At 42.4% G+C, this 14,397-nt stretch overlaps 2 long non-coding RNA genes across 7 annotated transcripts in view; one reads left to right on the forward strand and one right to left on the reverse strand.

Moving 5' to 3' along the window:
* Window positions 1-11,115, reverse strand: part of LOC103158872 — a 74,269-nt gene extending 63,154 nt beyond the window's left edge. For 3 of the 6 annotated variants that reach the window (XR_004771786.1, XR_003480505.2, XR_003480502.2), the window contains exons 1-2: window positions 10,953-11,100; window positions 10,363-10,507 (exon numbers count right to left, since the gene is read on the reverse strand). This is a non-coding gene — a long non-coding RNA (uncharacterized LOC103158872). Of the gene's footprint in view, window positions 1-10,362; window positions 10,508-10,952 lie in introns of all 6 variants that reach the window. The other 3 variants (XR_004771785.1, XR_003480504.2, XR_003480503.2) reach the window with 3 other exon arrangements.
* Window positions 11,116-12,001: 886 nt separating this feature from the next.
* Window positions 12,002-14,186, forward strand: LOC118238226. Its single transcript, XR_004771570.1, has 2 exons — window positions 12,002-12,428; window positions 13,755-14,186. It is a non-coding gene; the product is annotated as an uncharacterized LOC118238226 (long non-coding RNA).
* Window positions 14,187-14,397: the final 211 nt, after the last annotated feature.

Below are 14,397 nucleotides of genomic sequence, written 5' to 3' on the forward strand. Positions count from 1 at the left end.
GAGAATGACACACAAAGGTGATGATTCAGATAGAAACCTGGAACACAGGCATGCACACAGTCAGTGGCAAAGGTCAGGATCAGTCTCTATTGCAAGGGCCTGAGCAGGAATGGGGTCCATGCAATTGATAAATAGCTTGAATTTTCTGACAGCTTCTAAGAGACAAATTTAGAATTCTCCTCTTAGAGAGAGCCACAGCCTCCAGCTGTTCCCTCTCTACACATTCTGGCACCAACCCTTGTCACAGCCTCTCCAGGATTTACACTTCACTCCAGCAGACCCCTCTCACCATCCCTCCTAGATTCTGGCTCCTCCTCAAAACACCAGGCAGAGCACCAGAAAAGCAATCCCAAACCACAGGAACTTGTGGCTCAAGCAACTCATGAGCAAAGAGACCCAAGAAGTTTCGGGAGCTCCCCCTGGCCAAGCTTACCACCAACTTATTTCGTTATGCGAGTGGTTTCAAAGCAAAACACTCAGCATGAGGTCACGAGAAGGTCAGTTCCGTGTCCTCAGCATCTATGAAGACTGAGGAAAATTGACTAGAGCTTGGTCTATGAGGCGGAAAATCCAGCCCCGGGTTAAGCATGTCATGTTTTAAAACACCAACAAACCAAATCGCACCATAGGCACAATTTGCAAGCTTCCCTGCAATGTCAGGTGGCCAAATGCAGAGCTGATTGCTTTGGCTTCCATACAACACCACTATGTTGCCGGGAAGTACTTTAAGTGGATGATGGGTAGTCTCCTCTCTCAATAACTATATTCAAATAACATCTTCTGTCTATAATATGCAAAGTCCCCAGACCAGGGCCTTAGGAACCCCTGGCCCTTGAAACCTTAATCTTCATAGATGACAATATCAGCTCTCTCCTCCAGTGAGGCTGAAGAAAGCAACTGGATAGTGAAGGGCGGATACACTTTCCAACGGCACATGGACAGAAACACCCAAACACGTAGTGCCCATGGGTTCTAAAATGCTCAGCTCTTACTCATCCTTGCATCCTAGTATGGCTGCCCAGATTTTTTTTTTTTTTTCTTAGAGCATCTCCTCTGAGACAGTTTTGGGGTGGAAAGTGGCCTTTTGTCTCATAAGCAAACACACAAGAAAGATAGTTATCTATGGGAAATGTGTTTTCTCTGTGTGTCTGTCTCTCTCTCGAGCACATTCGTGGCATGCGTGCACGCACGCACGCTCACAAACACACACACACACACACACACACACACACGGGAGGGGGAGCAGCGAAGAATATGAAAACTCATTCTGTAATAAATCCAAACATCTATATTCCTATATCCAGCCTCCATTACTCCAGCTCCATAGCTTCCAGTTGGGAGTAGAAACGCACTAATTGTGGAGTTGCTTGATTTATTGATACTTCTTTTCCTCCAAGGCACTTTATAGCCTTGCTGCTTACCATATGGCCCACAGACAGCAGCACGGGCACTATGAGTTGTCAGAAACACAAACCCTTACACCCTTTATTCCCTCCAGTCAGAAGTTACACTTTAACAAGATTCCCGAAAGATATGAGTACATTTTAAGGCTTGGATGGCACCCTTATTTTTATGCTGTTGCTATTGGTCTAGTAAACTCTGTAGCTCCTCAAAAAATCCTGTGTTGCTATGAGGGACACTTTTTGGAGATTTTATATGTGGTGTGTGTGTGTGTGTGTGTGTGTGTGTGTGTGTGTGTGTGTGTGAGTGTGTGTGTGTGTGTGTGTGTGTGTGTGTGTGTGTGTGAAGGTGGATAGGATGCATATGCACAGATGTGCATATCGAAGCCAAAGGACTACTGTAATGTCAGTTGCCATCCAATCCTTCTTTTCTTTCCTTTTTTTTTTTTTTTGTTTTGTTTTGTTTGTTTGTTTTGCTTTGCTTTAAAGCAGGGTCTCTCTTACTGACTAGAAACTCACCAAATGGGCTAAGTTGGCTAGCCAGGGAGACACAAAGACCCCATTTCCCCAGTAATGGGAATGTAAGTGCACCGCCTTGCCCACTTTTCTGTATTATTTTGGTTTGGTTTGGCTGTGGAGGGGCATGCCACAGCACATAGGCCATGGCACTCATGTAGAAATCACAGGACAACTTTGATGAGTCAGCTCTTTCTACCATGTGAGTTCTGGGATCAAACTCAGGTCAACAGGGTTACAAACAAGAACCTTTTCCCATTAAACCATCTCACAGGCTTCCTACATCCAACTTTTTGTAAGCAGGAGCTCTAGGGGTTTCTTCACTCTTGAAAGTACTTTACTGATGGAGCCATCTCCCCAGCTCTGTGGAGGATGCTTTCTGGGTGCTGATGAGAAAGACCTGACATTATTGAGCCTTTATTATGTGACAGGCATGTAGTTCTCAGGATAAGGACTGCAGCACTAGTAAAAGCTAGATCTGAAATGGAACCCAATCTGGCTTCTGGGTCCTCCTTTCCCATCAGTGGGGTGCTAATCCGAGACCTTCTTCTCATCTGGGGTCCAAATGACATTTGAGATCTGACAATTTTGCAAGACCAGTCCATCTGTGTCCTACATGGTGGCAGATGTTTCTGTTCATCACCTCCGGTATAGGAACAGCCCAGGAGCCCCTGCCCTACTTCCAGAACCTGTGAGGGCTCTCTGACCACACTAAGAACTGCAGCATCTTGTGGCGTTCACAGTCATTTTGAAAAATCCATCTCCTTGGTTTCTTTCTTCCAATGTTGAAAATACTTACAGAATCCTTTAAGGTGTTACATTATGTTTCTTTTCAACAGAAGGCTATAACTATTTAGGGCATGCTCTGTGGGGACTAGAAGACAAGGCTCTGCCTTCTAGCAAAAGACCATCTGGTTAGGGAATTGGGACTTAGTATATGCAGCTGTGAAGAAAAATTTGTGGCACTCCAGATACAATCCAGAGTGACCTGAAAGACCTAGATTCCTATTATGGCTTTGTGCCACTTGGTAACTGAGAAGACTGGGTTTCTCTAAACTTTTGCTCCACCGTCTGTAAAGTGGGGATGTTTTTCAATAGTGAACTTTCATACCAGGCGGGTTCCTTCAGTGTGGTGGGTGTCTCCCTTCAGCATGATGGCTGCTGAGTACCAGCCATCCCCCCTACCCACTCCCACCCCTGCTGCCTACTCTCAGTCAGTCAGGAAAGTGGATTAAACTGAGATGAGGAGATGTACATTTTGGGGTGGGGTAGGGAGATGGCATTCTGGGCAAGGGCACAGCCTAAGTAAGAGCTTGGTGTCAGGAGGGAATCTAGCTGTGGAGGAAACTGCAAAGGTGACACACCCTGGATAGAGCAAAGATTCGAGGCAGGATTTCTAGAGGGAATGCATGGAAGTAAAAATGAGTTTACGCTTATTATGTAGGCATGGAATCTCCTGGAGGTTTTAAGATCTTTATTCTGTTTCATGACTTCCAAATACATAAGAATTTCAAGTGTACTGGCCAGCTGAACAAAATGAGTGAAGCTTCCAGGCCAACTAGTAGGGATTTGTCTGCTACTGATGTCTTTGTGTGTTTGTCCCTGAGCAGCTGGTATGTATATGTGTATATACGGGTGTGGGCATGAGTGTGTCCAGGTACGTGTGTGTGTGTGTGTGTGTGTGTGTGTGTGTGTGTGTGTGTGTGTGTGTGTTGAGTCCAAGGGTCAATATTAAATATCTCCACTTCATTTTTTGAGGCATGACCTCCCACAGAACCTGGAGCTCCTCGATTAAGTTAAGCTGATTGACCAATGAGATTCAGGGGTCCCCATCTCCATCCCCTAATGCTGGGCTTACAACAACATGGCATGATGTGTGGTGTGTGTCTATGCCAGAGATTTAAATTTGGGTTATCATGATTTCATGGAAGGTACTTTGAGAACCAGGTCATCTCCTCGGTCCTCCATCACTGGCATCCTCGAGAAGTCCAAAGAAACACAGGTGCTACAGGGGTCTTGGGTTTTTCTTTTTATAAGATTTGTTTTTATTTTCACCTGTGTGTGTGTGTGTGTGTGTGTGTGTGTGTGTGTGTGTGTGTGTATGAGTGCAGGTGCCCTTGGAAGCCAGAACATGAGATACTCTAGATCTGGAGGTACAGGAGGTTGAGAGCTGACTGACAAAGGCTCTGGGAACCAAACCTGGGTCCCCTGTAGAGCAGGAAAATGCTCTTAACCAAGAAACCTTCTCTTGATTCCCCACCCCCACCCTTTCTTGCAGAAATATTTTGATTTTTTTTTAAACCCAGATGTCATCTAGTTTCTTGGCAATTCCATTAGATGTATTTAGTCCCGACTTGAGTGAAGTCACATTAATGGGTAAACAAAAGCATATTTAGTCCTCTTACTTCACACAAGTCCACAATTTCATCATCAAAGGGACCCAAAACACCTGAAAACGGCCAAGAGACCCTGGCCTACGACTGTGTTAAAGTTGTTCTCCGTGGTTCTTGTTTCTGCTGCTCATTAGGAAAAGTGCCTTCACACTCAGCAGAAAAGAATAATTAGCAAATCAACTAATTAAGTTCCTACCAACACTCATCTTGCCATCCTCCGTCACGTCTTTGTTACAAATAAGCCTTCTTGCCTACATTAATCTCATCAGCTCTCCATATGTAAATAATGACATCCTTGGATTTCAACTGATTAAATATCAGGGAAAAATTTCAGCCCACTCTGATCTAACCAGGATACTGCAAACAAAGAGCAATGTTGTCCTAACCAAGTACATTCAACACAACTGTACAGAGCGTCAGAATTCATTCACTTCCAGACTCACCTTCCCTCCTGAGGACATTAGGCAAAGATCTATTTTCGTGTAACACATACACAAAGAAATACTATAGTAATTAAAGAAACCACCCATTTCCTTCCCCTTAAGTTCCAGGAAGCCATGTTATTTCTGTAGACCAATTTCTATCTGCTCACAGTTCGCCTGAACTTTAACAGCCAAATAAAACATACTAGAAGCTGTCCTTCCAGTGACAGCCACAGAGTACATCTCCACATCTCGGTTCCCTCCACAGGAAAATGCACACCAGTGAAATATGTACCTCTGTATATTTAAGACACAGGCATTTAGGATCTCATTAGGTTCTGAAAGATTTAAAGGAAGTGTCTGAAGGAATTGCCTCTAAAGTTAGCTGGGTCCTTTGCCAAATTCACCTCTTATTTTGGCTCCTGTGATTATGCTCTTAAATTACTGCTGTTTATTTTTGTGCCTCTTGCCACACTCTTTGCAGAGAGTTTTAAAACAAACAAACAAATCGTGTATATTCAGACATCTCCTCTTCGTTTTAGCTTTTCAGTATGTGTCCCCCCAACACACACACTGTCCTTTTTGTCTTTTTTTCCCATGAGTCTGTTTTTGTTTGGTGGTTTTGATGATCATTTTTCTTCTCCAATCTGAAGCAGAAAGAACCATTGTAACTAGTCTAGAAGAAATGAAGTGTTTCTTCTTTTTTTTTTTTTTTTTTTTTTTGGGGTTTCTCTGTGGCTTTGGAGGCTGTTCTGGAACTAGCTCTTGTAGACCAGGCTGGTCTCGAACTCACAGAGATCCACCTGCCTCTGCCTCCCGAGTGCTGGGATTATAGGTGTGGGCCACCACGGCCCAGCAGAAATGAAATACTTCTAAAGCAGTGGTTCTCTACCTGTGGGTCTCACCCCTTTGGGAGTTGCATATCAGATATCCTGCATATATTTTCATTGCAATTCATAAGAGTAGCAAAATTACAGGTATGAAGTAACAATGAAATACTTTTATGGTTGGGGTCACCACAACGTGAGGGACTGCATTAAAGGGTCAGAGTATTAGGAAAGTTGACAACCATAGCTCTAAAGAGACACTTGTGTCTCTAGATCCATCAGACCTTTGAAAAAAGGGACCCTAAAGAAATGGAATTCCCTAGGAATCTTGATCTGGAAGAAGGAAACGGGGAACTTGTGTCCACACAGCTCTAACAACTTGTCAGCCCACCTTACAGGATAAGAGTGAAGCCCAGAAGATAGGTCAGTGGCAGGTGGGATCACACCTTTACCAGAACTGCTTAGATGTATGCATCCTTGGCCCTCTCTTAAACCTTGATCCTACTTCAGGACCCTGAATGAACATGGACTTTCAGGATCATTGGGTCATTTTGTTCCTCTTCCCAATAGGACCACACTGAATAAATCTCCATTTTCTGCTTTCCACTTTTAATTGGCTTATTGAAGATAGGTGGCTGGACCTGACTTGAGACATAAGGCATAACCCTCAAGTTTAGTAGCATTGTCAGTATCGTCAACAACTTCTTAACTGTTAACCTACTCCTCAGTGTTTGGCCCCATGAAAACATGGTTTATCTCAACCAGAAGTCACACAAAAGATCATTTCATCACAAAAGGCCCAGGAATGGGGGAAGGGAAGAAATGAGATATATTTATTTTCTTCTAATTTAGGTATTATCTTATGTCACTGAAAGGGGACTCCAGGCCAGGCGGAGCCACACAGCAATTCCCACGGCTCCATCTCTGTTCTCTCCATTTCTAACCCTGGAAAATTCTTTGCAACAGGCAAATCAGTCCAACAAAGCTACGGACAGGATGGAAGGTTAGTAACTGACACTCCTCCTGACTCCCCTTCCTTCTCTTCAGGGGATGCCCATCGCTTCCTGTCCAGGCTTCTGGTGGCTGCTGCCCTCTAGCACCCCTCACCTGTGGCTCCCTTTTCTCCACCTCACCAAACACCACCTAATTTTATAAAAGCACCTTATACACAGACGCACTGGGGAGGTGGTGTCAGTCTGGACTCCCAACATCCATCCTGTCAGTTCCAGCCACTTTGGTTTGCTTAATAGAGGCATACCCACTGCCTGCTATGGGATGCTACATCTTCTAAAGGCCTGGAACCTCCCATCTAATTGGATACATTTTATATTTAAATTTATGTGGCTTGTCAGCCTGGAGTCATGCCTTTGGTTTATTTTTTAGGGCATCTTGGGTTTTTCATACTGAGGGAGACTGTGCAAGTGGCAGCTGTTCCTTCTGGCCCATGAGTTAAATCCAACTATTCTTTCTCATAATACTCAGAACCCACTGTGTTTGTGGCTAATGTATCATTTGTCTAATCATTAATTCAGAAAATTAACAGTCTTTCCCTCCCCAACCTATAAACTTGAGTAGCTTCCCTTCAAGCTCTACTCTCTACTTCTCTTCTTCCTTCATCACTGCTTTGTCACCAGCACAAAAATGGTGCCTGGCATGTACTAGTTGAACACGAAATTATGAACTGAGATAGGTATATCTTATATTTTTTAAAATTAGAGAAATAAGTAAATGCATTTGGAATGAATGAACACCTCCTATCTCCATAACTCACCCTCTTTTGATGCCATGCCCAATATTCACCCCCAGCTATGGTGGCAAAGTTGACCCTGGTAGGACCAGAGAAGCACATGTCCTGTCCCTGATTGGCTGTGTGACCAGCATCTTTGGATCCTTCCTGGAACAGAGCCTGAGGCATAGTGACAAGGTTGGGCTGTCCCTGCATTAGTGTATCTTCCTGTAATATTTTCCATTTAGAAACGGTCTCCCTTTATAAATGTTCTCTACATCTGCATGTTATAAAACTTGACATCTCTGGGCCTATGGGGATGGATTTTAATGTACATACAGGAAGTTCTTCAAACATGGATAGAAGCTGGCACAAGATTGCTTTTCTCTATCCCTTCAAAGAAGCCGCTAATGCAAAGTGGGCTGCGCGATATAAATTATTCAGATCATAAATCTAAAAACATTAGTTCATCATGATCAATAATCTCTAAGTGAGCCAGTCAGTGTGTGGGAATCTGGGAAATATAATTAGTTTGAAATATTCAAATTAAAGGAGACTAAAGCTTCATAAAGAGCCGAGAATCTGATCTGAAAGTGAGAGCACACTGCATTCCGGTCTTTATCTTAATAAATCCAAATTATCCTCTTGGCCACATAGATAAAACTTCTATAATTTTTTTATCAAATCATACTCTACTGGTAACACTAAAAATCCTTGATTGTTCAAAAAATATTCAGTGAATTATGGGAACTCAGCCAAAGCATTTGTTGTGGACAGTGTCATCATGTGAAAACAGTGTTGAAAACTGTCTCCTCATACCACAGGGAACTGTACCAAAACTGACGAATGTTCTTTCTACTTAAAACCTCCACTTAAAAACTTGCACTGTGTGTCCAACATAAGCTATGTTATTTCTAAAATTTGTGTTTGTGTCCTGTTCTTCCAAAGGTAATACATTATCTTCTTATTTTCAAAATTATTTGCCCAGAGAAGTGATTTTTTTTAAAACCTGGATCATTGAATTTATACTGGATTAATCCTTGTTTTAATACAATTATTCAACATCCATATTGGTGATACTTGGATCATCCAGTTCTCTAGTAGTGGCTGTCCTGGGCATGGCAAGAGGGCTAGCCACCTCCTTCTCTATTCTCTAGACCCTGATAACACTTCCCCAGTTGCCTTCCATCAGGGATGAGGGAAAGAATACCGTTGTTCCATTTAAGAACCACTGTAGTTGTATTTTCATGTTTATTTTATCTTATTTCATGTTCATTGGTGTTTTGACTATATGTATTGTCTGAGTGAGGTTCCCTGGAGCTGGAGTTACAGACAGTTTGTGAGCCACCATGTGGGTGCTAGGAATTGAGCCCAGGTCCTCTGGAAGAGCAGCTAATGCTCCTAACTGCTGAGCCATCTCTCCACCCTCTTCATGTGTTTATTTTAATAGGAGCTCAAGAAGTGGCCCAGGCTGGCTTTGAACCTGTGCTGCTTCTGATTTGACATCCTGAGCCACTAGAATCACAGATTTGTGTCACTAGGCCCAGGTGAGAACTATTGTTTTAATCCTTCCATATAAGAAGACATCATTACATCATTTTGTTTCTCCTTTTTTCCTTTATCCGGACTCCTAGAAATCATTCACTAAATACACACTACATATGGATGAAGCATTTCTCTCTTAGTAAAGATCTCCTTTACCAAAAAGCTGAGGGAAGTAAACATTTTATACACATTTTACAGAAGAGGAAACTGGGGATTGAAAAGGTCAATAATTTACTTAAAAAAAAAAATGGAAAGGCAATCCTGGGTCCAGTGGACACTAGAGTTTTTTTGTTTTTTTGTTTGTTTGTTTGTTTTGTTTTTTGTTTTTTGTTTTTTGTTTTGAGACAGGGCTTCTCTGTGTAGCTTTGGAGCCTATCCTGGCACTTGCTCTGGAGACCAGGCTGGCCTCAAACTCACCGAGATCTGCCTGCCTCTGCCTCTTGAGTGCTGGGATTAAAGGCGTGTGCCACCAACACCCGGCAGATACTAGTGCCTTTCTACAGCTCAGATTTACAGTAGGGACTCTCTAGCTCAGGTTCCGACAACACTAACTGCATCTTGGAAACATTATATGACTTTCTTTCCTGAGCCATAATTTCCTCATGTCTAAAGTGGTAACAGTCATAATTTATATCTCACAAGGTTGGGAATATTTAGTTAAATAGAATGTAAGTGTATGCAACTAAGAAACTACATAATACTGTTGTTATTATGCAAACAAAAGAATTTTAATTTCATTATACTGTTCTAAGGAATTGTTTTAAATTTGTGTATATATGTGTGTCTATATGTGGGCATGTGCACATGTAAGCACAGATGCCAGTAGAGGCCAAAACAGTATTGGATCCTCTAGGGCTGGAGACAAGTGGTTGTGAACAGCCCAGCAAGGGTGCTGGGACCCCAACTTGGGTCCTCTACAAGAGCAGCATCTGCTCTTAACTCTCATCTTTGAGTTGTGTTTATTTGTTTATGCTATGGAATATTACTTTAACTGTGTAAAGGTGTATTACTTTTTCATGCTGCTTTTGCTTAATGATGTAAGGGTGTATTTAATTATGTAAAGATGTGTTGTATCTGTTTCACCTTGCCTGCCTATGGGTGATTGACCTGATTGGTCTAATAAAGAGCTGAGTGGCCAATAAGTAGTTAGAGAAAGGATGGGCCGGGCTGTCAGACAGAGAGAATAAAGAATAGGAGGCATCAAGGCTCAAAAAGAGGAGTAATGAGAGAAGGAGGAAGAGAGAACGAGGCAGAAGCCAGGCAGATACCAGCCAGCAGGAAAGAGAAGAAGCAAGATATACAGAAGTAGGAAAAGTAAAAAGCTGCAAGGCAAAGGATAGATAAAGAGAAACAGGTTAATTTAAGCTAAAAGAGCCAGCCAGAAACGTGCCTAAGCTAGGCCAAGCATTCATAACTAATAATAAATTTTCATGTCATGACTTGGGAGCTGGTTGGTGACCCAAAAGAAAAAGCCTGATAAATATGCCCAGCTTAATTAATTTCCCGGTTTTGCCTTTCCCTCATATGGCCTACCTTCTTGGTGACAAAGTCCTTAGAGGTGCTTTTTTTGTCTCGGTATAATCTTCCCCTCTGTGGGTGGCTTTGAGACCAGAGCCTGTTCTCTGTCGTGGACACTCAGCCTAAAACTGACTTTCACTTTCATCTTAGCCATTGAGAACTGTAATCAAGAAAGAGCAGCACTTAGCAAGTCTAGCATTGCTTTGTATTTCCTCGAATATCCTTGGGTGTCAGGTCTGTCTGCGTCTCCAAATTCCATTTGGTAACTTTTATAATTGTAACTGATCACAGTGCAGACGTGGGGATCAAGGGTGCTCATCTGCCACCATCGTGCTACTAAATCCTTGGTTTTATGACACAAAAATAGTGGAAGATTTTTGTCCTGACACCAAACCTGAGGTATCTTTCCCAACAGTTCAATTCTACTAACTTCTGGAATCAACCTCAGACTGAACAGGTTAAAGATTCATTCCCCAAGACGGTACCCACTTCAGTAGTCAGTCACACTCAGAATGCCTACAAAATCAGGGGTTCGTGGTCCCCTCTTCTTTGGCTCAGTGACTTACTACAACAACCTAAAAAACCCAGGAAAGTACTTTACTCACAGTAGCAGCTTTTTATATAAAAAGCCACTGTTCAGAAACAGCCAGATGGGAGTAGGGAGGGCTCCCATGCCCCACTCCCGGCGCCATCCGGCACCTCCAAGCACTTAAATGTGTCCACTAACCCCAAAATGGAGACGTTTCTATGGTGCTTTCACCACTTGGGTGTGATCGTGACCGCTGGTGATTCACTCAGCCTCCAGTTCCCTTCCCTCCTGGGAGATTAGGGAGCAGATTGGAAAGTACCAAAGTTCTCATGGAGACATGCTACCAGTCCCATCCTGAAGCTGTCTATGGCCATGGCAAGAGTCATTCCATTAGAACAAAGATGTTCCCATCACCTTTACTGCTCAACAAATATTTTAAGGGTTTTAGGAATCCTGTACCAGGAACCGTGTTATTATTGTTGTTATCATCATCATATAAAAATCACTTAATAAATAAATGACTACATCTGTTGAGGATACATTTAGATGCAAATTAGAGCATCCCCAATACTGGCTTTAAAGAAAAGTTTGTTTCTTGTTTTGTTTTCTGCAAGCAGGAAGTTGGAAGTAGATTTTTGCTGATGTTGATTCTAAAGTTAAACCAAGGCAGAGCTCTGGAGCTCTTTATTCTCCTAGATGCAACTTTTCCTCACATGGTGAGAGTCCCAGCAACTCACATATCAGCCAGAAAATAAACTGCAGGTGAGAACAGGCAGTTTCACTTTCTTTCTTCCCCTTACAGAAGGAAGATATTCACAGAAGCTCCACTATCCTTTCGTTTATTAGTTGATTCTAACAAATACTTATTTCCTGGCTGATGCCTGCTACATAGTTTTCTAGGTGCATGAGGCAGATTAATGAACAAAACAAAGATCTCTGTTCTCATCAGGCCAACATTCTAACAGACATGCAAAGGTGACAAATACATAAGAATAATAAATAAGTTAATTACAAGCTGTGCTAAAAATTAACAAGTGCTATGCAACAGAGAAGAAAAAACATGCCTATGAGAACATGGGAGTAGGAAAAAAAAAAGATGGAAACAATGCAGGCACCAGGGAAGTTGCAAGAAAGGAATTTTTGAACCAAGTCTTAAAGGAGGTTGGGAATTATTAGAGGGAACTCATTCCAGACAGAATAGCCAGCACTAAGGGGAACAGCTCCCAGATGTTCCAAACCCCACTGGAAGCCAGGGAAGCTGAAAAGGTGGTAGAGACTAACTCTGATGAGCACCGGAGAGGGCTGACAGACATTAAAGGTTTGTGGTCACTGAGGGCCACATAGACAAGGACTCCCCTTTCGTTTCATTTCCCAGCCCATGAGCCCACCATGTGCTCAGCATCCTGCCTCTTGATGGCTGTACACAAGCAGGACCTGTTAACAAAGAAGGGGATGGAGCTGAAGGAAGCGAGGGGAGGGGAAATTGCAAGACAGTGACAGAGAGTGACACCAAAACCAAACAAGCAGATGAAACTCTCCCAACATCACCAAGGTAAGTAACTTCAGGGGTATCATCCTCACTGAAGCTGCTTTTCAAAACATCTTTCCCTCTTTTATTAAATTTTAATTAGCATAGAAAAGAATGGATTTCATTATCAGATTTTCATATTTATAGCAAAACTTTTTACTATATTATTTAAAACTTCACGAGAACAGCCCAGGTAGCCACCACCAAAAAAAAAAAAAAAGCAGAACTTGATTTTCCTCCCTTTTCCTGATTATCTAGTATCTGGGTATTTTTACCTCATGCCTTAATTGCTAATGCTCTGGTTCTTCAGTGGAGATGTGAGATTTGCTAGACCACAACACACACATCTATAAGCTAACCAATAACCTTAAACTACCTACTGTGATCATCTGTGCTCAGATCCAGCTGTCTGTGTGTGCATCCTGGCTTAACAATTCCATGCCTTCATTTCTTCATGTGGGCAAATATAAACAATAACAATCGTAGTACCTAATTCTAGAATGTGGTTGTGGTAATTAATATATCAAAACCTCTAAAGACAACAACACTCCCACCATGTATTTATTAATCAGCTATACTGAAGTAGGTTGCTGTGTTATCTAAAGATCCATCATGTTGCCTCAGCTTCCACAGCAAAAACATCCATCTAAGCATCCGTTCCCTGAACCCTGACTTGTGGGGAATCCTTGGGCTCCGCCTTACACTAGCACTCAATAGATGAGTTGTTCTGCAGCTCTCATAACTCTGGGGACATGCTCACCACATTTTTTAAGATGATGGGAACTGATTTTTATCTTTAATTTTTGCTTACAAATAATTCACCTGCTGTGAGGAAAAATAACAAGCTCCAAAGGGAAAATGTAGACATGGGTCTCTTCCCACTCTGCCTTGAGTCAAAGGATAAGAGTTATCTGGCACCAGTGAACTTAATGAGAAACAACCTTCTGGTCATAATTTCAAGTTAGACTCTTTTCTCAATAAATCACATTAATTGTTCCTATTAATAGGATCGTTGTGCTATTTCCATGTATGTGAACTGTGTACACTGATCGAATCCCTCCTCCTATTCTCTTCCCTCCCTGCCTTGTATATACTTTTCCAATCACTAATAATCACCCTTCAGGTCAACTTTCAGCTTCCTTATTTGAGAAAAAAAGATGTCCTGCTTGTCTTTCTCTGTCTGATTTGTTATGCTAAATATCATGTCCTTTCCAGTACTTTCCATTTTGCTATGAATGGAACAATTTCTCTCTTTTTTTTTTCTTTTTCCTTTCTTTTTTTATGACTAAATAAAACTCCATCGTGTGTATCTCCCACATGGTCATTATTCATTCATCTGTCAATAATCAGTTACCTCCACCGACTCCTGACCTCCACAGTTGAGAACGGCATCATAATAAACACGAAGCATATTTTTAGCGTTCTGACTTCAGTTCCTATGGATGTATACTTAGAAGTGTGTTGCTGGTGCAATGATTAATCTTGACTGGAGTTAAGACTCACCTAGAGGACACCACTCTCAACGTGTTATGTCTCTGTGATGGTATTTCCCGAGGCCCGAACTAAGGGAAGATCAACTCTGACTGGGTGGAATCAGCCAGTGGGCTGGGGCCTGAAGGACGGAAAGAAAAGGAAATGAGAGTAAAGCATCATTCGCAGTGTGCCCGCCTCCCTCCTGTGTTACTGCAAGATGTCCAGCCTTCTCCTGCTCCCGGCACCACGTCTTCCCACCATGATGGACTGAACCCTCAAATCATGAGCCAAAATAAACCCGTTCCTTAAGCTGCCTTTGTCTGGTCTCTGGTCACAGCAATGGGAAAGGTAGATAAAACGGTGGCTCCATTTTCACTTCTTTGAATAACCTCCCATGTTGATCTCCATAGTGGCTGTACTAATTGACATGCACGGGAGTGGTGTGTAAGAGTTTTCTTTCCCTCCATATCCTCTCCACCATTCGGAGGCATGTAAGAGACAGGGTGTTGGCTCTCTACAG

The sequence above is a fragment of the Cricetulus griseus genome (assembly GCF_003668045.3).
Source record: "Cricetulus griseus strain 17A/GY chromosome 1 unlocalized genomic scaffold, alternate assembly CriGri-PICRH-1.0 chr1_0, whole genome shotgun sequence".
Classification (NCBI taxonomy): domain Eukaryota; kingdom Metazoa; phylum Chordata; class Mammalia; order Rodentia; family Cricetidae; genus Cricetulus; species Cricetulus griseus.